Here is a 22,266-nt window from a genome sequence, read left to right as displayed (position 1 = left end):
GAAAACAAAAATACTGATAAGAATCGAGAAAATCATGTTCCCTTTAAAAACAGGAAAGTACCAAAAGATCCAAGGCTTATGTAAAATGTTCGGCTGCACTTTACTTTAGGTCCTACACTCAATCGAATGAAAATATCGATCGACATATTGATTAATCGATTGTTTCATTCGATATATCATTTGGTTAGTCGAATGAGTGTAGGACCTAAAGTAAAGTGCAGCCAAATGTTCATATTAAAAAACATAACTTACAATCAAAATTCTAAGGTATCTTAAGCCTACGGTATCGCCTAAAAATGGAACCCGATGATACAATAAGTAGGAGCACAACAATCGGGTAGACTTCCATATCTGTTGGCACAAACAACCGAATGAAATTGTTGATCGATATATTGATTATTCGATATATGTAGCCTATGTAGGCCTACCGGTAATGTATGATGAATGTATCGGATTATGTATGAATCGATGATTGATATATCAATTATTTCATTCGGTAACTTATATCAAGTTTGGTTAATTAGGTTAACCTAACCTAACTAAACTTAATCAAATGAAATCATCGATACGGTATATCAAGCAGTCTATACCGTAAATTGATATTTTGCATTCGAGCGAGTGTAGGACGTAAACTTAAGTGCAGCCTAAGTTTACAGCAGCTTAGGTTCGAACAATAATATTTCATCCGATAAAATATCATAGGCTAAGGCTAAATTGTCTGCGGGACTGCACCCTGAAGATAGGGTAGGTAACCTACTACAACACGTAGGCCTAAGCCTATTGGTACCTAATAACTTAGCTAGATGAACGTTAAATACATTACCTTTCTAGGCCTAGATAGGCTATTAACTTACCTATCTTTGTTTTTTTACTTGCTAGGGAGGCCTACGCTCTATGTCAGTGAATAATGCATAAAATCAGATTGTTAGTTAGACAAACAAAAGTAGGCCTAACTTGAAAGTATATTTGTAATGCAGCATTAGTAACACAAGCAAAAGATTTTAACATAACACTCACTGATATGCCATAAGATAGCTTAGCCTTTGTCAACAGACACACTTGACACATACACTTCACATGACACAGCACTTTCTCGCTTGAGTTTATATTTTTGAAATTCCCCTGTCCGTCTCACCACCAGCCTTTTTCCACTGGCTTGGTTTTAAGGGATCAATGTAGACATATGGGCCCAACTTTATGTCAACTCCAATGTCTTGATCTTCACTTATTGGTTATCTTAGCCTAGGCCTAGTCCTTACTTTGTTATATTGACCCTCGGCCTCAACAGCATTAGGCTATTATAAGTAGGCTAGGCCATTAGCTGTTCAAAGCAGTAGCAGGCTACCATTTTAATAGCCTATTACCGTTCAATAGGCCTAATTAGTGAAGTGCCTATAAGCTGGGTTGTCACATAGTCAACTTACAGTTCGATAAGACTAATTAAAATGTGTCAATAGGTACTACTTAGGCAAAATCCTGAAAATGGCCTTCCTGTTGTTGTTCTTGCGTCCATTGACACACGCCACACGCGTCAACAACTATATAAGATACTTACAGGTACTAAGTTTACTTGTTGCATTGGTGTAGCCTAGAAAAAGTCAATTCGTCAATTGTTGTAGGTTAAACCACAGATAAAACATACTCGTTAAAGTGTTTAGGCTGAGTAGCTTGAGATTTGATTTAATAAGACACTGGTCACTGATTTGCATTCTTTTAAACATCGATTCGATACTACTAACTTAACACTTTAACCTCAAAGTAAAAGTCTGTTGTCTCCTAGCCCTAGCAGACTGCAGTTATATTATTTACTGATTCTGACTTCTGCTCTGCAGAGTGCAGGCAGACTACGAATTCCTGCTGAAGATATAATTTGAAAAACACTTTAAGAAATAATTATTGGCTTAAAAGCAGGCCTAAGGGGTACAATTTCTTTACTGGGCTTGGGCTTGGGCTATGCTAATATCGATTGAAACTATCGATTCGATTACGATTAGTAACTTAAACCTTCAACGGTCAACGGCTTCGTCGACCGTAGCGTCGTGTAGTCGGACCAAACAATCGTAACCTCTAAACATGTAAAAATGTATTCTTTCATTAGAAATTCGATTGCAATAAATTTCTATATTAGTTTATATTTTTTTAACCACTACCAGTTATATATATTTTTTAAGTATTCTAGAAGTTGTTATAATGTGAATACCGTACAACTGTTACTCTATGAATAAAAGAGTTCATTGGCTAGTAGTTCTCTGTGTCTCAAGTAATCGACAAAATTGTTGCTCGTAAAATGTAAACAAAAAAAAGAAGAAAAAGGTAGCTCTTAATGTTATTCTTATGGGACAAAATTAAAATGGTTATTTAACGATATTTATTTATTTCAGCAAAAATTATCTCCAATAAACAATCCCACGCAAGCTAATATACTATAAAATCTTTGTGCAAAACATCAAGTTGATATACATAGTCATTGTCGAGTTATCGTTGTGCAATGAGATGCATTTTGTCATGTATGAGAATTCACTTCGTTCATTCAATAACCAAATTTAACAATATATTATTATATACATTTCTTTAAAAAAATTAACCATTGTTAACATCGTCATGCAGTAGATGAATTTTCTGAACATGTCCCGTATCGTGCAAATGTTTCATGTATTGAAACAATATTACAATATGCGAAGCATCAACTTATCAGGAAATATGAAATATTTCATATCAAGAATTCGCGTCAAACCAAGCGTCATATATTTATTCTCTTTAGACGATCTCGTGTTCAAATATTGATAGCAGTACACCGTCTAATTTAGGAACTCTGATGAAATTTGAACATGGCCTATTTTATTGACAGTTACATCAATTTTTGAGAGTTATTGTAATGAATTGTAATTTTTGGATGGATCTTTCCATGTGGCTCAACCCTAAATCCATCCGTCCACATTACTCTAAAACATGTGGATGGAACATTTTAAGCAAAGCAATGAGTAAGCTGGTACTGTGCATTAATTATCTGTGATGATAAATTATGGCACTCGAACGCGAACCCACAACATCACTGTCTTGTGGAACCTCAAATTTACCAACTACTGTATAAAGAGTTCAAAATTATAACTGAACATTCATAGTATTAATAGAAAAGCAAAAAGGTTAATTACAGAAATGTCCGTAAAAAAAATCTCAACAAAAATGTATTACTGTACTTCAAAATAGAATACAAAATTCTAAATCTAGAGTTACAAATTATAACTATGTTAGATACCAAATATTACATGCTAGATTTTACTTTTCCGGTTTGTATGAATCAAAAACAGATACAACATCCAAATCAACATCAATCTATGTGACTAAAATACTAAACCTTGTAGAATCAGCAACGAATGATTACATTTTGATATCCCAAAGCCAACAATAACTTCATTTCCCATTCATGACAAAGCCTCATGAATGGTCAAATCACTCTATTTCCATCAATGTAATTCTCACACATTTTATGAATACAGGTTGTCCCCGAACTCTTATCCCTGGACCAAACAGAAACTACATTATTACGTTAAAACTTTCCAAAACTCAAAAGTTACACGTACAAGTATCATTTTCTTTATTCACAAAATACTAGCGTGCCTGTTGCTAGTAACTGTGCAATAGTCAAGTATTACAGGAGTTATTTAAAAACAAATTACTATCATAACTTTCATTGCGTGTATTTAATCTTTGTATTATTAATCTATGTACTAAATTTCAATTCACTACAACAAGCCGTTAAAAATGAAAAATGGTTTTGTGAACGGATAAAACTGGTGGTTGTACGGGTAGCTTTTGACTTTTTTAACATTTTTACGTGATATTTTAGTTTGTCTTTGGACCAGGAATGCGGTTTGGACCATTGACTTACAAAAACGTACAAAAATGCTGATAGCGCAGAAACACAAATAAAACAACCTTACCATTTTCCAAGTTCATGTGTTTGTCATTCTTTAAAAACTAATAAATGAGTGAATGATGAGTGAAGTATCGTATACTCAGATAATTAACCTACCTTCAAATAACTGACGGGTTTCCCGTTAAGGGTGTTTGGTCAAAAATTTGATGTCTTATTTTTTATTATTGTTCAATTGTACTAAAAATTAGAGATACAAATAAATAAGAAAAAATTATTTATTTTGAATATTAAGGGAGATGTGGAGCTTGAAAGTAGTAAATTTTTAATCTTTGGTACCAGTTCACAGGGAGAATGGGTAATGCGATTCTCACCAAAATTTGCATTCAGGTGTGGAAAAATAAGATAATAATCACTATTTAAAGTTAAAAGTTTTTAAAAAATTTTTATTTTTTTTATTTTTTAAAAAAATTTAAAAATTTAAAAATAGCTGTTTGTTTTTGGAAATAATGTATCTGTATGTTGGAATAAAAAAAAAGTAATATGTTAACTCGTTTGGGCTGTGAATTCGTACCTTTGATGCCTTGCGCTGTCGGAGCACTACTCGTTGAGAGTGTGTACACTAACACCGGGGCTTTAGAATACAACGATAAACGTATTCTTTCAATGTTAAAGGATGTTAATAATTACGTGATGTTAAAGTATTCTAAAGCCCCGATGTTAGTGTACAAACTCTCAACGAGTAGTGCTCCGACAGCGCAAGGCATCAGAGGTACGAATTCACAGCCCAAACGAGTTAACATAACACATTTTTTTTAATTCCAACATACAGATACATTTTTCCCAAAAACAAACAGCTATTTTAATTTTTTTAAATTTTTTTAATTTTTTAAAAAATTTATAAAAAATAAAAAATAAAATTTTTTCTAAATTTTTTAATTTCAAATAGCTAGTGATTATTATCTTATTTTTCCACAGCTGAATGCAAATTTTGGTGAGAATCGCATTACCCATTCTCCCTGTGAACTGGTACCAAAGATTAAAAATGTACTACTTTCAAGCTCCATATCTCGCTTAATATTAAAAATAAAAAATTTTTTCTTATATATTTGTATCTCTTATTTTTAGTACAATTAAACAATAACAAAAAATGAGCCATGAAAATTTGCGACCAAACACCCTTAAGTGTGTTGCAACTCTCAATGCAATAATTTAAAGTACAGATTTTGACGGTAGGGCGTTTATTGTTTTTTTTATATCGGTAGATATTATTAAACCTACTATTTGTAACTGCATTTAGGCAAAACTAATTACTTAAACTTTTTCTGTTATGCGCGAAGGATAAATTTTTACCTCTTAAAATTATATTACTTAAACTATTATGCAGGCCTACATGCTACCTAAAATGAATCAGAACAAAAGATCTTTCTCTTCTGTGATAAGATTTGTGATGAAATACCCAAGTCTATTCCCAGGGGGTCTCAGATATGTCATCACAGACCAGCAGGAATCTAGCCCAGGATTGAGTTGCAACAATTTCATAATCCCACCACCTTCCTCCTCTATTACCTAACAAGATGATTTTTAGGTTATCTTTAAAATTATTTTTATGAGATTTAGCTCTGATTCACCACAGAAGTTCAAGGTTCTTAAGTCTTATTTTTTCTAAACACGGTTGCTTATTTTTCCAGTACAGTATATGAAAGAGATTTTTTTACATTTTTAGTGCTTGCAAACCTCCTTATAGCCTAAAATGAATCCATTTAAGATTGAGTTTTAAAAAGTTCAAAATAAATACATTTTTCTTTCCTCTCTTTCTTCCTTTCATCTAACACATAAAAGAGTGGACAAAGAGTTCCTCACTCTCTACTTTTGTGGTTCTAGGATTAAAAGCATCTATTTGTTGGAAAGGTGAAACTTCCAAGGGGTTTTATGTTATAATGAACTAATATAACAAAACTTGTTTTCCAAAACGTCTAGGTAAATTTACACTTATACTTTGAACAATAAATTATATCAAGATGATAAATATTTTATAAAATGTGTTGCGATGACAATTGATTTTTACCATCATTTAGGCCCAATCGAAGACACTTCGTATATATACATGTCGTATTTTTAATATTTAAAGCTACACCTACGCCGACAAGTTTTTGAATAAGCACTTCATTACAATATTTATGCAATCTCATATTATGCAGATTGATCTATAACATCACCAACGCGCCTATTGGTAATTAAGAAATTGTAATATAGATAGCTAAAATAATGATTTTCGTCAAACCTCGGGCAAGATAAAAGTTGTTTAATCATTACTTATTTCGTCCCTCCAGGGTTAATCAAATACTTTAGATTTCCAACCAATTTTGCCAATTTTTTATAGGCTAATGATAATATCCCTAATTAATGTAATTCTTGTGATAGTGTGTGTTTTAGACCGTTATAACGAACGATGTTACTTGAAATAAAGTGATAATGCTTTAAACCTGATATAATTAGAAACCAAGGAAACCTGTAAAGGTATGCGTAGGGGTTTATATCGTATTATTACATGAAATGAATCAAGTAATAATTTTTTCTCTTGCTAGAAAAATATGTCTAATCGAAAGATTATTGTCCACCCAGTCTTACTTTACGATATTTGTAGATGAATAGGTAATATTCTTCAATCCCGGTGCAAGATAAAGTTGTTAAATCCTTTACCCGTAACCCAGTTGAACTTATCTCGATGCATCACAGACGGAGAGCGCTCAAACCAAGTGTCTCACTTATTGATTCAGTTAGAACATTCTGGCAAGCGCCTCTCTTGGCAAAACAAGTTTGGTTTGTAACAAGCGTCACGTTGGAATGTTGAACGTTAGCTCAGGAGTTGTCTCCGTTTCCACGGAAACGATGCCAATAGCAAAATCAAAATTTCACGTGAACCGATACTCTAGGGAAAACACGAAGTTTGAGCCAACGCAGTAAAAGTAACGAAGTCAAAATTGTGGAAGACAGAGAAAAATATTCCTTTACAAGAATTTTTGAGGAGGATTCAACTATGGAACCTATCATCATCGTCCCGACTCTGCCTATGATTATATGCGTTGCGATCTGCATCTTTTTCTGTCTTTGTTGCTCCTGCTTATGCTGCTGTTGTAGAGGTTCGACAACTCATAATTGCAGCCACAATTGCAGCCATGCTTGAAACTTGTTGAAACAATTGAAAATGTGAGTCATTTGATAATCAAATTATTTTACCTGTCCGTGTTAAATTATACTGTGCTACATAATGTGTTAATCGATGTTTTATATTTAACCTAACAATGGTGTTGAAACAGTAAACTTGTAAGTTACATTTTTGTTCTTACTTAATAATAAGACCATAATTAAGTTTTGTTGTATAGGCCTACACCTGCTTATTCTAATACTGACCAATTTTTTTAAATAATATATAGCTATACACTGAATTACATGAAAATACGCATCCTTTTGTATGACAATGGAGTAACTACATTTTCCTTCCACCATGAGTGTGCCTTTTAAGTACAGCGGTTGTTTCCAAATGCCCTGTTATAATTGCTCTGTATTATTTGATCAAAGGTTGTCACCTGAGTGGATTTTTCTTTGTGCTGTATTTAGATTGTATTAGTTTGCTAATAACCTAACAAACATCATATACCATGATTCATTGTTTACATCCACGTTGTTATCTCGTACCATAATGGAAACTCAAAAGGCTAATGCTATAGTTATTTGTGCAACTAGTGAGAAAAGTGAGCAATTGACTCACTCGAGAGAAATCCTTACTCACGAGCCGTAGGCGAGTGAGGAATGGTTTCTCGAGTGAGGCAATTGTACTTTGAACTCGAGTTGCACATTATACTTTTCCTACAGTAACCACAAAACAAATAAATTGGTGAAGAAACATAACCTATTTTTACACCGAAGTGAACTTTTAATATAAAATTTAATGTGAAGTGACAAATACAACAGTACAACAGCTGACCAGCTGATTTACAGCCAGTGCTGCCAACGAATTTCGCGCGCATACGACGTTGCCTGCATGTTACGCGCTCACTATTTCGTGCCTTCACGTTGCAAATCTGGAGTGAGACAAAGTAATTAGAGTGAGACAATGTTCTCACTGATGAGCGAATTGGCCACTTTGCTTTCTTAAATCAGTGAGAGAACATGTACATTGTTAGGTAACTGTAGGAAAAAAACATTATGTTGGTTTTAAATTGTATAGACATTATCAACTTGAATTTGTTTGTTTAATAACATTGTTTGTCAAAATAAACCTAGAATGTTTGGATTAAATTATGTTAGCCATTATTAATTTAGTTGATTACATAGTTTGCACAAGGTCCGGTCTCAAAGAGCTTCGCTAAAAAACTCTCATGGGTATGATCAAATAAGACGCATAATCAAGGTTGACTTCTTATCGAAGTTTTCAATAACATGTACATAAGGGTAGTATAAAATAATGGGTACCCAAATTCTTGTTATCAAGGGCCACTTGCTATCGAGGGTCTTCCTATCCAGGTTCCACTGTATCCAATTCTACAGTATTGCAACAGTTAATCAGAGTTTAGATTTTAAACCGTTTTCCGTCAAAACAGATGTTGGACGCGCGTTGTCTTGGCAACGGGTCAATACTGATAGTGTGATAGTGGCTACCGGTTGAGTCAAGCAGAGTCCTGCAGCAGGGAATTCTTCCCATATTTGGGATTTCAGGGATTTATTAGAATGATATATTATTGTAGTTCGAGCTTGTCTTCACGATACTGATGGTGTGTTAGTGGTTCACAATTGAGGCAACCTGGAGCCAACCGGTGTTCAATAGTGCGGGAATTTTTCCCATATTTGGGATTTCAGGGATATAAACGTGATTTTGATTTTGCGTTATCTACGTCAATAATGATTATGTGATAGAGGCTACCGATTGACCAATCAGAGTGCTGCAGAAAGAGAGAGTTCTTTCATTATTGGGATTTTGGGGATTTTTAGATCGTGTTACATGAGTTAATAATGATAAATGCACATTTATTTCGGGTTTAAATTGTTTTTCTAAAACTATTAAAAGAAGCGTCTCCATAAGTCTCGTAAAGTAGTTTAACTCCTTTTCTAAAGCAAAAATATAATAAAGGCAAATGTAACGCTAATCTATGTTATAAGATCCAAGCCAAAAGTTGAAGTCGGAAAAGAATTTCATTACCTTCTATCTATCAGGGTTTACTCTGTAGAACTTTATCAAATTTCACTACTTAGCTGCTATTATTCCTAATAATGTTAGGTAACTATTGGAAAACTGTTTCCCTTTGATCGATGAAGCTTCTTTGAGATCGTTTTTAATTTCATAAGAAATTTGTAATTTCTTGAGTATTTTATATCTGATCTTAATACTTAATAATTCTATAATCACTCTGAAACCATTGAACATGTGCTTTTGGAGAGGAAGGTTTCAAAAAGGGGTACAGTTCTCGTCGTCATAAGCATAAAAATCATTAGAGCTTAAGAAACTCACCCGCTAAAAATGTAATCTAAAAACCGGATTGCGTCCGAATCATTCAGTTTCATATTATTAGTGATTAGTGTTATTCAAACCAAGCCCAGCGCTCTAGTACAATGGTCCCGGAAAACTAACAGCATGGTAATACTAAGTACAATAGTCTTGTTGTCATACTTGTGGTGATTCGTTTCAAGACCAACTAACAGTATTTACCACGTTCCTTATTAATTGACGAACGCGCTTTTAAGGGAAGCACAATCTACAGTATTAACCCTACTCAAACAGATTATGTACATAAATTATGAAGTCTACATCCCTATACCGCTGTTTAAATGTTGTTTTGGAATGTTTAAAAAAATAATATTTTTCAGCAACTTTAGTACGCTTTAGCTAATCAGCACAGTAGGAAGTATAATATAGAATTAGTCTTCAAAGCTTTCATTTCTATTAGGTTAAACATCTTAAAGATAAGTGGTTCTGGGAGAAACTCTCTCTTGAGCAAAATGTCTCTTTGCGGAGTACAACTCGGCAAAACACACTGGTTGATTATTACCGGAGTGCATCTATACCGCAAAACAACATGGAAAAAATTTATATCCAAGTTAATGTCAACTGAGAAAATTCCAAATATTCCAGTGACGTAAGGGCTTAAACAGCTGACTTTAACCGTGTCTCTAAGCTGGAACCTTGCCAAAATCAACAGGTTCTCCATCAGTCAGTCTGTGCTAACAGGTACTTCTTGGCGAATGCTTTAAATTACTGCTTTATTTTAATATACCAATGTATTTAAATTGACATTTCCCTTTAGTCGATTCTCTTTTAATTTACATGCGAAGTAACAATTAAATTGTTTTCTATATATCAGTTGGTTTATCATTTTATAAAATTAAAAACTTAAATAGGCCTATACGCTCGCTGTATGTTTAGAGGTGCTTGAAATACCTTTAGATTGACTAGTTGTAGTAGTAAACGCTCTTTATGTGTTATTCAATCCAAGGACAGTTTTAGTATCAAGGTTATATTTAAAAATACATTTTATCCAGCAATTTATCAAGTGAGAAAACAAGCTAACTGCGTGTTTGTATTATTGTTTATTTTAAGCAGCCATGTGCTGTGGGTAGATTACCACGAAGCATCAGAAATAGAATACTGATAAAGTAACTCACAAAGAAAACTGTTAAAGATCGCACGTACAACATGATTAAATCAGTATTCCATTCGTTAAGATACGGTAACATTATTGGCACTAAAATCTTACTACGTACTATCATAGACAAAAGTACTATTTATTTGATGTGTTCAGATCGTAGAAACTATAAATTGTTTTAATTTGTTCAATAATAGTTTTCATACTCCCTATAAGATGATACCAGCCACACAGGCTATGCTATGCACTTCATTATTTAAATTGGTGTACTGTATTTTATGTTTCCTTCATTTTTTCAAAGTATGGCTAAAAGAGGAAGTATTATCCATGTCTATGGATAGAATTTTTATTTCCATTACCATTTTAAAGATGTTAGAAATAAATGTAGTTTAAATTGGACCTTCGACAGAGTGCACTGTTAGGCATTGATATTTATTGTAATCGTCAACTTTTAAAAAAGCCAGCCACATCATGTTGTAAGTCCATGTACATCGTAGGATGCAACTGTGGCATCTTTTATTTCATGTAAACTATCATTAGCATCAATAGCTAAGAAAGAGAAAGTATAATTTTGACAGTGACACTCTATAATATGTGTGGATTATTCGAATATTTTAAATTTAATAAAATGTTGGCTATAGGTGGCAGGATTAATGGGGAGAACAAATAATTTAGTAGCCTATATAAAGGATGTTTGTACGGTTATTGGTTAAAAAAAAAATTAAATTTAGAATTCCTATGTTATTGTTATGGAGAATATTCTAAAATTTTTGTAGTTAGCTTGTTTATGGATATATTTTGATCAAAACTGACATCTTTATTTATTTTATAATAAGCTATTAATATTTTACTAGAAACGCACTTTATTAGCTTCCCTGTAGCAGAAAACCTAGGTACTTATTCAACCTAAAGTTATTTAAATATATTTAAATGAAAACCAATTCAGGCAAATGGAAATTCGCTTAGGTTTGCTGTAATGGGGGTATTTATGACATGCCCTTTATCGTGGCATAAATAATTTCCGTTCATCTGTACTTCTCTTATATTAACTACCATTTAATCAAATCAAAATACGCAAATGCATCAAACTTATAAAATAAAGAGGACAATATTCCTACAGCTATCATTCTGTGTTTTGCTAAAACAACGATATTAAATTATTGTTTTGCAGCCCGAGCCTTTTTCGAATTTGAATTATACATCGGCACACCGAAGTTGAGCTCTCCGAAGTTGGTGAGCTGAGACTAAGCTACAAACCAGTCAAGACAATAAAGGAAACTCTCCAGAGTAGCTTTGCTTGTCATTCCATTAACCTGACCCCGCTCGAGTATTCCCATCCGATCATTAGATAAACTCTCAACTCCTTCCTATGACTAAACTACATTAGAGAAAGACTAGCTGGCAACTCCCTACTTCGTTGGGGATCCAAATAATGAAAACAATTAGTAAAGAGTCCATCCAGGCTAAAGAAACACACATCTACTGAGACTATATAAATCAATTATTATATTTCACTATCACAAATAAAACTTTCAGATTTGAGATTCGAATGACGATGAAAGAAAATATTGTACTAGAAGACATCCCACCGGAGCCATACAAATAACATCAGGTAGGAATGAACATTCCAACTTAGAAAATTTTGTTTTACGAAAAACAGATTTCGGAGACAGTGGGATATTCTAATTTGTGTGAGAAATTTGTCACTTTTACCCATACGTAGCCAAACAAAGATCAACGCATTACAAAAAATCGGGGTTTACTTTATTTATTTACATAATCTTTACAAGCAAAACTACTTAACAAAACTTATATTGCCGTCTTGAAGTAAATTAAAATAATTCACTACCTATTCAATAAACTTTATATTTTCATACATAATGAGTTCCTTACCTTTAGGTCTTTAGGCGACGGGTGTTGCAATATTGTACCTTCTCCTTTCATCCCTCTCCTGAAAAATACAAGTTATAAAACATCCGTTTGGATACAATTACTTATTTGATAATACAAAATCTACTGTTCAAAAGTATATTTAATCGGTGAGGCCTATAGTAAATCTTTTCTTAAGTTGTACGACAGAAGTTAAGACAATGTTGGACAATGAGCAAGAGAAGCAAGATACTTTTTATCCATGTTATAAACAATATTTGTTTGACTCTACATTAATTTTGAAATAACGGAATCAAATAAATTAGTCAGAAATCTGACACAGTAATATTTTCTCCCATTAGCTTGTCAACAACACTTATCATGGGTAAGCGGTGGGAGTGACTATGATATTTTATGGGGAAAGTCACAACGTTGCAATAGCTTTGCCACCGTATTTTTACAGCAAAAGGGGACCATTTTGTTTAGAGTTAGAAGGACTATATCATATAAATTTTAATAAAAATTGGTCTAGCGATTTTCTTATCCAAATGTTCTGTTATAATATTATAGGTTTTTATTGAAAAATCACAATAGTTGAAATAGCTATGAACCGCAAAGTTTACAGCAATGGGGGTTGTACCAGTTCGTTTAGAAAAAACAGGCTGTTTCATACTAAACATTAATTAAAATCGATCGGGCTGTTATTTTTTTAAATCCCGTTTTATAGAAAAATTGCCATTATTAATAAAAAAAATAAATAGGTAAATAAAACTCATTCCAAAGATTAGTACCCACATACCAAATTTAATCAAAATGGGAAGTTGTGAACATTTAAAAATAAAAATGAACGTTTTTGTATTAAGCCATCGAAAAAGTGTGCTGTTGTCGCCTTTTTATATAGATTACCGACTTTTAAACTATACTTTGTTTATATGAAATGAAATATCAGAATTGAATTGTAGGGATGCGATTTGATTTGATAAGATTGAATCCAACTCACAGCTGCAAATGTTTCCTGGCTGTTTATAAAATCTAGGACACTTACTTCAGATTCTAAATCGTATATTGTTCCGATACACTAAAACATGTTGCATTGAAGTGTCTGTTTATGAATTGTATACGTATTGTAAGCATATTTATCTTTAAATTCTATAGGAATTTGTTTTACCCGTGCTCATGTGCCTCACGCATGAGCTGGAGACGTATTTTGTAAACTAGGGTGGTCTGCCGTTACACTTTAGACGCATAAATGAGCGAAGCATTATTTAAAGATTGTCAATGGCTAAAGCAGCTAACACCCTACAATATGTTCCCTTTCAACAGATTCACCGTTTGTTTGCCCGATATTATTTAAGTTCTAAAGAATGACATATTTATCTGATAGTTCATACTGTACCTTTGTAGTGAAACTGGCCATCCTGACCATTTGCTTGTACTTTGTAAATGGGCATAGCAGGATGTACTCGTGCAATCAACATTTGTTCTACAATCGTCAGGTCAGTTAATTCGTTCGGGACACTTGACACATCCATATTATTTAACGCCGTGAATTTAGTTGCATTTGAACGACAACGCGAACAAATCGGTGATTGGTTTGAAGCTGTTAGTTGTTGCCGATGACAGTTAATGCAAGTGTAAAATTTTTGTGCATCTAATTCATGTTGGAATTGATTAGCTAACTGCCTATCATTATCAGCTTCTTCCGCCACTGCTTCATCTGGTTCTTCTTGTTCACTACGCCACTCTCTTACAATATTTGCATTATTGGTGCGACGACCAATATTACGTTGGGCCTTTGAGGCATGCTCAAAACAAATATAGCAAAACTGTTACTTCCATTGATAAACTGTTACATTCCAACTTTAACCTAGGATGAAAGTAAACATTGAAATGTAAACAAAACAGTTACAAACAATTAACATATGTTTATCTTATTTAAATGAAACGAGATAAACCCATATGTCATAAGCCCAATATAATTTTTCTTTCAACTTACATTAATATAACAAGACAAAATTGCGTGACCCGTAAAATAAAATCCAGAAGGAAATTCGCAAATATTTTTTACCAAAACATTGTGCTCAGTATTCTTTAGCTGTTGGCCAAATTTCATATCAATTGGTCAAGCAATTACATTCTGATGCTCTTACAAAGAAGTTACAAAGTGAGGGGAAGTGAGCTTCGCTCAACTAGTGGTGAGCTGGTACAGTTAACTTACTATACCGATAACTAGCACCAGGACACGAACCCAAGACATCTACGTATTCAGATCTCTTTTCGAAAATAATGTTATGACAAAATACAATTTGTGTTCACCTCATATTAAAATATTTATCCTCCACAACTTTAAAACTCAAAGCAACTAAATGACAGTAATAAAAAATGAATGAAGAAGGATGCTGTAACTGCATTAGATATAAACAACTTTTAGAGATAATGGAAGTACTAAAACTAAAGTTAATTACATCACTCTAATGGAAAAGCCGTCCTGTTTCAGCGTTTCACATGCTTACAATAATTTTAAATATCTTAAAAGTAAAACAATTAACATCTAGAATATTGTTCAGCCAACAATAATTTTTCTAAGATTACTAATAAAGTTGTATTGTCTAGTACCTGTGAACTATTTATCATTGTTTTTAACAACGAATATGTTATAATTTTGTTGGTCTAAAGTGACCCTTGTCGAAACGAGTTCAAGAATATTTTTTGATGATGAGTTAGTGTTGATAAGACATTTTTAACTCGGTTTATAAACTATGTTTTTCGTAGTAATGTGTTATTATATAGGCCTATAACTAATTTACAAAACAAAAATGTTGTACATAGTTAACCTTCATTAGTTATCCTATTTGTTTATATTATTAAGCCTATAAGAGAAACTCCCAATAACTCAGGTATAACAGTTTGGTATGTTACGATCATATTGAATTCCATATTCAAAGTAAGGACACCACTAACCATCCTACAAAAATAAACCAAAATCGATAACTCATTCTCTTCACTTTTGGTTATTTTACAATCAACTTTTTATTCATGTAAGATGTGCTCGACTATAACTAATAATTCTCCATTACTTTCTTATAAATAAAAATGCCATTGATCATGTTATATGGTAAAATAGTACATTTCGTCATGAGTTCAACAATAGAGGCAAAACCGAGGTCGAAAATTAAAAGAGGAAAAGAAACATATTGTTGGCCCGTATTGCGTTATTTTTCTTAACTCACAAAATTAAAATTTAATTTCTTTGTTATAATTCGAAATAAACCAACCCATTCTTAAAATGATTTGAAAATGAAGTGAAATGATTGAAAAAAAATAATGGTTGCCTAGTTCAAACTATTATTCAAATATTAGAAATTATTGATCTTTGAATATTTTTTTCAATGATCATTGACTTTAGTGTAATTAAATACAAAACTACACAGTAAAATTTATTTTCTTCATAATTTTGTTCCACGGAATAAACTAATAACATACTTAATCAGGTAAATTCAAGAATGAGATATGCTTAACAATAAAAGGTAAATATTGTTGTACACGATAACCAAATATTGGATAGCAATTTCCAAGATTGGATTTTGTTGTTGTGTAATAACAGTCGAACTTTAACCACATGGTTCTCCTTCAGAATTTCAGAAGGATTTTTTATTAATTTACAGTGTGAATTATTTATTTACACAAAACTGTATGAGATAAAAAATACATAATCATGCCAAGTGACATAACTTTAAAATACAATAATTGACATTTTGAACTTCTGTTGTGAAACAATAAAAGAATTATAATACCCGTATACGAAAAATGCCAAATACCAAAGAAAAGGCTAAGTGATATATTTAAAGCTTTATATTAATTCATTTCTGTTGTAACATAAATTAAAACATATAAAAAAGATAAAAGCAGACTAATCAAACGTCGTAAGAAATACAACAACCGCGACTGAGATGTCCTAAAAACCTCATGACAGGTGTAATAAATTTCAGGCAAAGCGCCAGTCTACTAAAACGCCAAATTGTTCTGGACACGCTTGCTTTATAGTCCAGGCAACGAATGCTAAAAAAAGGGTATAGAGGGAAATGTTTGGAACACAATTTCTGACTTCGTAACTTTGTTTAGTATAGTTAGGAGGTTAACATACCAAAAGTCCCCGCCTCTAGCCCTTGTGCTGTGGGGGAGGGGGGGGCTTGAAGGTACCATTTTTCGGTTTTTTGCTAATATCTCGGAAACCATGCGTCCAAGCGAAATTATGCTATTATACAAAATGAAAGCTTATTAAATTTCCAGCAAGTTTGTAATTTACCATTTTTTGATATCTTGTATAGTTGTTGTGTTATTTGCTATCAAAAGTTTGTAAATTTGGAAAAATACATTTTTTCTCATGTTTTTTGTTCTTTTTGACAAGTTGCCTCTCAGACTATGCACCCAAAAAATAAATGCTGGGATAGGGGTGTAGAGAATTAAATTCCCTTCAATAATATATATGACTTTACTAGTTTACCTCCTTCCGTTCAGATTTTAAATCAAATTAACCGTCAGAAAAAAAAAATTAAATTTAATTAAAATTTAAGAAAATTAAAATCTAGTGTTGAGCAAGGAATTTGAAGTCTTGCAACAGCTGTTGACTACTTAATATTTTAGTTTATCACCTTACAAAGTCAAATAATTGGTTGGTATATTCACTATCATGTATCTAAGGTAAGTGATGGGCGTCTAAAAATGGCACAGATACCCTATAGAAAATATATACTTGTGGGCTGCCTAACCAGCTTCCTCACACTTGATGATCTAGCTAGTCTATTGTAATGGGAAAATATGGTGTTATAACCATGTTAATGCATATAAAAGTGTCTATATGACACTGAAAACCAATCTCAACCATTCAATTTTAACAAAGATAAATAATTACATATTTGAATTAATTAATATAAAAAATTACATCAGTAAGTAGCCTACCGTTCTATCCCTTGCTATCTTAGTTTAATAAGGACTACCATCCTCATAATTTTTATATTTTTTTCTCCAGGTATACTGTTTTTCTTCATATTCTTAGTCATCTTTCCCAGGGACAACATTTTGAAATTTTTGGCATACTTATTTTAGGCTTGCTTTTTTGCTACCTGATTTTGCACGAGTACAGTTTTATGTGCATAGGCAGAAAACAATTTTGAGGATATCCTTCAGTGTAGTTTCATGCTGAGTGTACTCTGTTACTACAGAGTTTTTATTATTCTTTTCCACTCTTACATAAGAGAAGGCAGGTTATTTCCCAGCCACAGCTGAACCTTTCAGAATGTACATGATAGGAAACGATGTTTGAAAGCACCATCAGTCGGAGGAAGACAAGAGATATTAGGCTTGATGGAGACCATCGATTCAAAAATTGACTTCTACCTGTATGAATTGAAGTTGAAGTGCACGATACCTCTCTCGCTGAAGCCCATATCAAATAAAGATGTACATTTTCCCTATCTTTTGTATTTGGGTGGTGTTGGAGAGGGGGTGTGAAAGACCGATTGTGCATTTTGGGCCACTGGGGAATTCAGATACAACTTCGCATAAGCAACTTTGCTTTTCTCAAATGCTGAAGATTTTTTGTCACATCCAGTAGAATCGCGTTCAAAATATCATCTAATCCTTGTTAAGATAGTTTATTGGGCCCAGAAAAAGATGTCCCTTACCTTCTTTCTTAGAGAATTGAGGATAAAAACGATTATGAGGATGGTAGTCCTTTCCAAACTAAGATAGCAAGGCTGAATTGATTCAATAGTAGGCTAAGGCTATTCACTAATGTAATGTTTTAAGTTAATTCCTACTTAAACATGTCAATTGTCTTGGTTTCAATTTTATGGTTGTGATTGGTTTCCAGTGTCATATAGACACTCTTATATGCCTAAACATGGTTATAGCACCATATTTTCCCATTACAATAGTCTAGCTAGATCATCAAGTGTGAGGAAGCTGGTTAGGCAGCCCACAAGTATATATTTTCTATAGTGTATCTGTGCTATTTTTAGACGCCCATCACTTACCTTAGATACATGATAGTGAATATACCAACCAATTATTTGACTTTGTAAGGTGATAAACTGAAATATTAAGTAGTCAACAGCTGTTGCAAGACTTCAAATTCCTTGCTCAACACTAGATTTTAATTTTCTTAAATTTTAATTAAATTTAATTTTTTTTATACTGACGGTTAATTTGATTTAAAATCTGAACGGAAGGAGGTAAACTAGTAAAGTCATATATATTATTGAAGGGAATTTAATTCTCTACACCCCTATCCCAGCATTTATTTTTTGGGTGCATAGTCTGAGAGGCAACTTGTCAAAAAGAACAAAAAACATGAGAAAAAATGTATTTTTCCAAATTTACAAACTTTTGATAGCAAATAACACAACAACTATACAAGATATCAAAAAATGGTAAATTACAAACTTGCTGGAAATTTAATAAGCTTTCATTTTGTATAATAGCATAATTTCGCTTGGACGCATGGTTTCCGAGATATTAGCAAAAAACCGAAAAATGGTACCTTCAAGCCCCCCCCTCCCCCACAGCACAAGGGCTAGAGGCGGGGACTTTTGGTATGTTAACCTCCTAACTATACTAAACAAAGTTACGAAGTCAGAAATTGTGTTCCAAAAATTTCCCTCTATATCCTTTCGTTGCCTGGACTATTAATAAAGAAAGAGATTTAAACGTGCGCTCCAGAGTTGACAGTTTTACAAAATGTGTGGTGGTATTTTTATAACATTGTTTTGAATTCTTGTGACGTTTCATTTGGAAATTTTGCGGGCTGGAGACGGTTCTCTCCACACAATATAGTACTCTTCAACACCTCAATGTTCATGTTGCTGTTGAAATGAAAGTAATTGTTTTTATATGACAAAATCCATAGGGATACTGAAATAAATTACTGTAAATTATCAATTATCAATTATTTAAGATGGGGACGCCACTATGTGCGTATTTTAACCGAAATATGAGTGAAGGATGAGTGGCGCGATCTTGTGGTCTTGTTAGTGACTAAGGCCGACATGTTCCTTAGACACAGTTGTTAATTAATAGGCCATACAGCTAATGGCAACTAAGGGATTTACAGTTTATTGTGGAATCCGAACCACATTTTTCCTTGTAATTAACGAATTGGTCTAATTATTAGGATAGTACTGCGGATAGTCGTAGTACTCACTAGCGTGGACGTTAATCCACACCAGGGAGCATCGCATCCACAGTGCATCCCTATAAATGTCCACAATTCGTGACCTCCTAGTAGCTGGATTACAGGACGACGCCACCCGTATTTCATAACCACATATTGAACCATTGCGTCTAGTGGTTAGAGGACGAGACTACGGTCCAAGAGGTCCCGGGTTCAAATCCTGCCAAATCACCAATGGATTTTATCTAAGTGATAATGCCGCAACCCCTAGGTCTAGCCTGATGTAATGTGGAAAAACAATCCCGGGCTCGGCCTAGCATCCAAGGGCAAACAACCACATAAATGAAATGCAAAACAATTTTCAAATTTTGAATTATATCATACTTTTACAATTTTGATTCTTATCGGCCTAGATTTAATATAACTGGTCTAGTCACACAATGGTATCTAAACTAGCATTAAAACCAGTTAGAATATACTGTATTTTCAAATATTTAGAATGTACAACCTGTAAAAATTTGCTCTTTTTGTTCAACAAGAAAAACGTTTAAATTTAACTAATGTATCAACAAATAAAATGAAAGAAAGAAGTTTCGGTTTTATATAAATTTATACGATTTTCTAACACCTTCTCTTAAATGCAACTAATTGTTCAGTATTGAGAAAAGTAAGTAGCTTGATACTATTTCAAACTATAACTGTCCTTGGCCATTCGATTTAAAAAAAGTCTTTCTAAATTAAAAGCTGGTCTTGGTCAGTACACCTATGGCCCTCAGCTGAATATCCGTACCCAAAACACTCACTGTCTTGTAGGGAAGTGATTTGCTAATAATCTATTAGAACACGTGATGGGAAGAAAATAGGCTAAATATTATAGGCTAATGATTTTACAGAACACTTAAGACTCCACTGTTAGATTATAGATAAGGAATATGACAAGAATTGGTATCTACAGTATAACCTTAAAACTTGTAATGATTGTGAGCCGAACCCCAATTTTGCGACTACTGCGAATAAAACGGAAACAATAATGAGTTGATAGGTATATTGCTCGAAATTGAAGGTTAAAACTCGCCAGACAGTGGACGAGTGGCAACAACGAGATTACTTATAGGTCAAGGCGATCAGATGTTCTTATCAGATATTAGGAGGCTAACCATCACCTATGACAACGTCGACCTCTGCTAATAGACACAATATCACTCAGAATTTTATTCAGATTATTATCATGAATTATGTAGAAATTTGTCCTCAATGGAAATTTTGTGTTTTTATTTTATACTTAACTATCTTGGGCTCGACACTTAGTTTCTGTTTCACGGTGACCGTATCCTCTAGTCTAGTATATTCCACACTTATTTAACATCCTTAACCTGTTACATTTTCAATATAATCCACCTTCCAAAATGATTCGATTAGCAAACTATAATTATTTTCTTTCACTGTGTTTTAGCACTGAACTTTATACACCAAGGTCCATTCCTTCTGTATGGACCAACTGATCGAAATTTCCTATTCAAATAGAACACTCATTTAACAACCATAACCCCCTTACAGGATTTACTACAATCTATATTATCTCCTTAATTTCCTATTATGTGATATTAGAGGTGACAAGAAGATTCTAAAGTTAACAATCAGTACTTTTCAAATTAGTTTAGTAAAAGTATGTGAATACAACAGAAATCAGATTTTAACAGCACACGCTGTAAAGACAGAATTCAACTACCTTAATTTTGTTCTAAAACATTTTGAAACATAGGTAACGCAATTAAATTCATAATTTTATTCAAAACAAAGGTTATAGCCTAAATCTATTATTTACATTGAATCAGCTGACGAGCATTTACATTTAAAAAAAACCACAATCAGCTGATTGTATTAATTCCTCCAAGGACCTGGATAGAGATGTGATCGTGGACGGTGCATGCATAGTCTACTCACTTGGACGTCGGGACGGCCACCTCCTGTCATCCCGGCGTCTTACACACACACTGGTCCGCGCCACGACGCCACTGGACGCCGCCCTCTCGCACGCACGCGCGCGCCCCTCCCCCGGCGACCACCTGATGATGACTTATTGACCCTCTTCTAGTCTATATCCACCGTAATTCCATTGCAATTATTCCTGAAGTTTGATTTGCCTATTCGTATGTTATTTAGGAGGATAGACATAAGGGTTAGATTGTTTTGGGGGAGGGGGTTGTAAAGTGTACAACGGGTAATCAGCTTAGACTAACAGCTAAGTAGCTGAGAGGTTAAAGTAGCCTACTAGCAATATCAGAAGGTCACCGGTTCGATCCTGTCAAAAGTGAGTAGTCTTTTGATGGTTCAAATCTTGGGGCCCACCTGCTCTTTATCATTGCATTTTTTAATAAAGAAGTGTTCTTATTAGAAAGTTAAACATGGCACTTGACTCATCTTTCATTCCAGCGTTATTTTTTCGCGTTCCCGTCTCGCAATAGTGATTCTTGTAGTTTTAAAATTCCTTTAGCGAGCATTTCAGCAACAATTTATTCAATTGTATCAATAGTTGTGGGGGGAAAGTGTTCACTCAAATCTGAAGGTTGCCGGTTCGACCACCCGTGGGATTGTTTCTAGACCCAAATGACTATTGATAAGAGCCTTATATCAAAAGGTAGGATTGTAACTGTAAGACCAGCGTTTGGACTGTCTCTTATAAAAACTCTGCAAAATTCAATGGTGTTAAA

General features: G+C 33.5%; 1 protein-coding gene across 2 annotated transcripts in view; it reads right to left on the bottom strand.

Annotated features, from left to right (window-relative positions):
* The window catches only part of LOC128993793 (melatonin receptor type 1B-like), a 74,442-nt gene extending 52,907 nt beyond the window's left edge, over window positions 1-21,535 (bottom strand). The window contains exons 1-2 of one of the 2 annotated variants that reach the window (XM_054417803.1): window positions 21,500-21,535; window positions 12,409-12,466 (exon numbers count right to left, since the gene is read on the bottom strand). The gene's annotated coding sequence lies outside the window, so the exon portion shown is untranslated. Of the gene's footprint in view, window positions 1-12,408; window positions 12,467-21,380 lie in introns of both variants that reach the window. The other variant, XM_054417802.1, reaches the window with a different exon arrangement.
* Between the last annotated feature and the right edge of the window lie 731 nt (window positions 21,536-22,266).

This window comes from Macrosteles quadrilineatus, unplaced genomic scaffold (assembly GCF_028750875.1).
Source record: "Macrosteles quadrilineatus isolate MER2022 unplaced genomic scaffold, UCM_ALF_1.0 Scaffold_5__1_contigs__length_97177068, whole genome shotgun sequence".
NCBI classification, from domain to species: domain Eukaryota; kingdom Metazoa; phylum Arthropoda; class Insecta; order Hemiptera; family Cicadellidae; genus Macrosteles; species Macrosteles quadrilineatus.
This window is presented reverse-complemented; position numbering and strand designations above follow the sequence as displayed.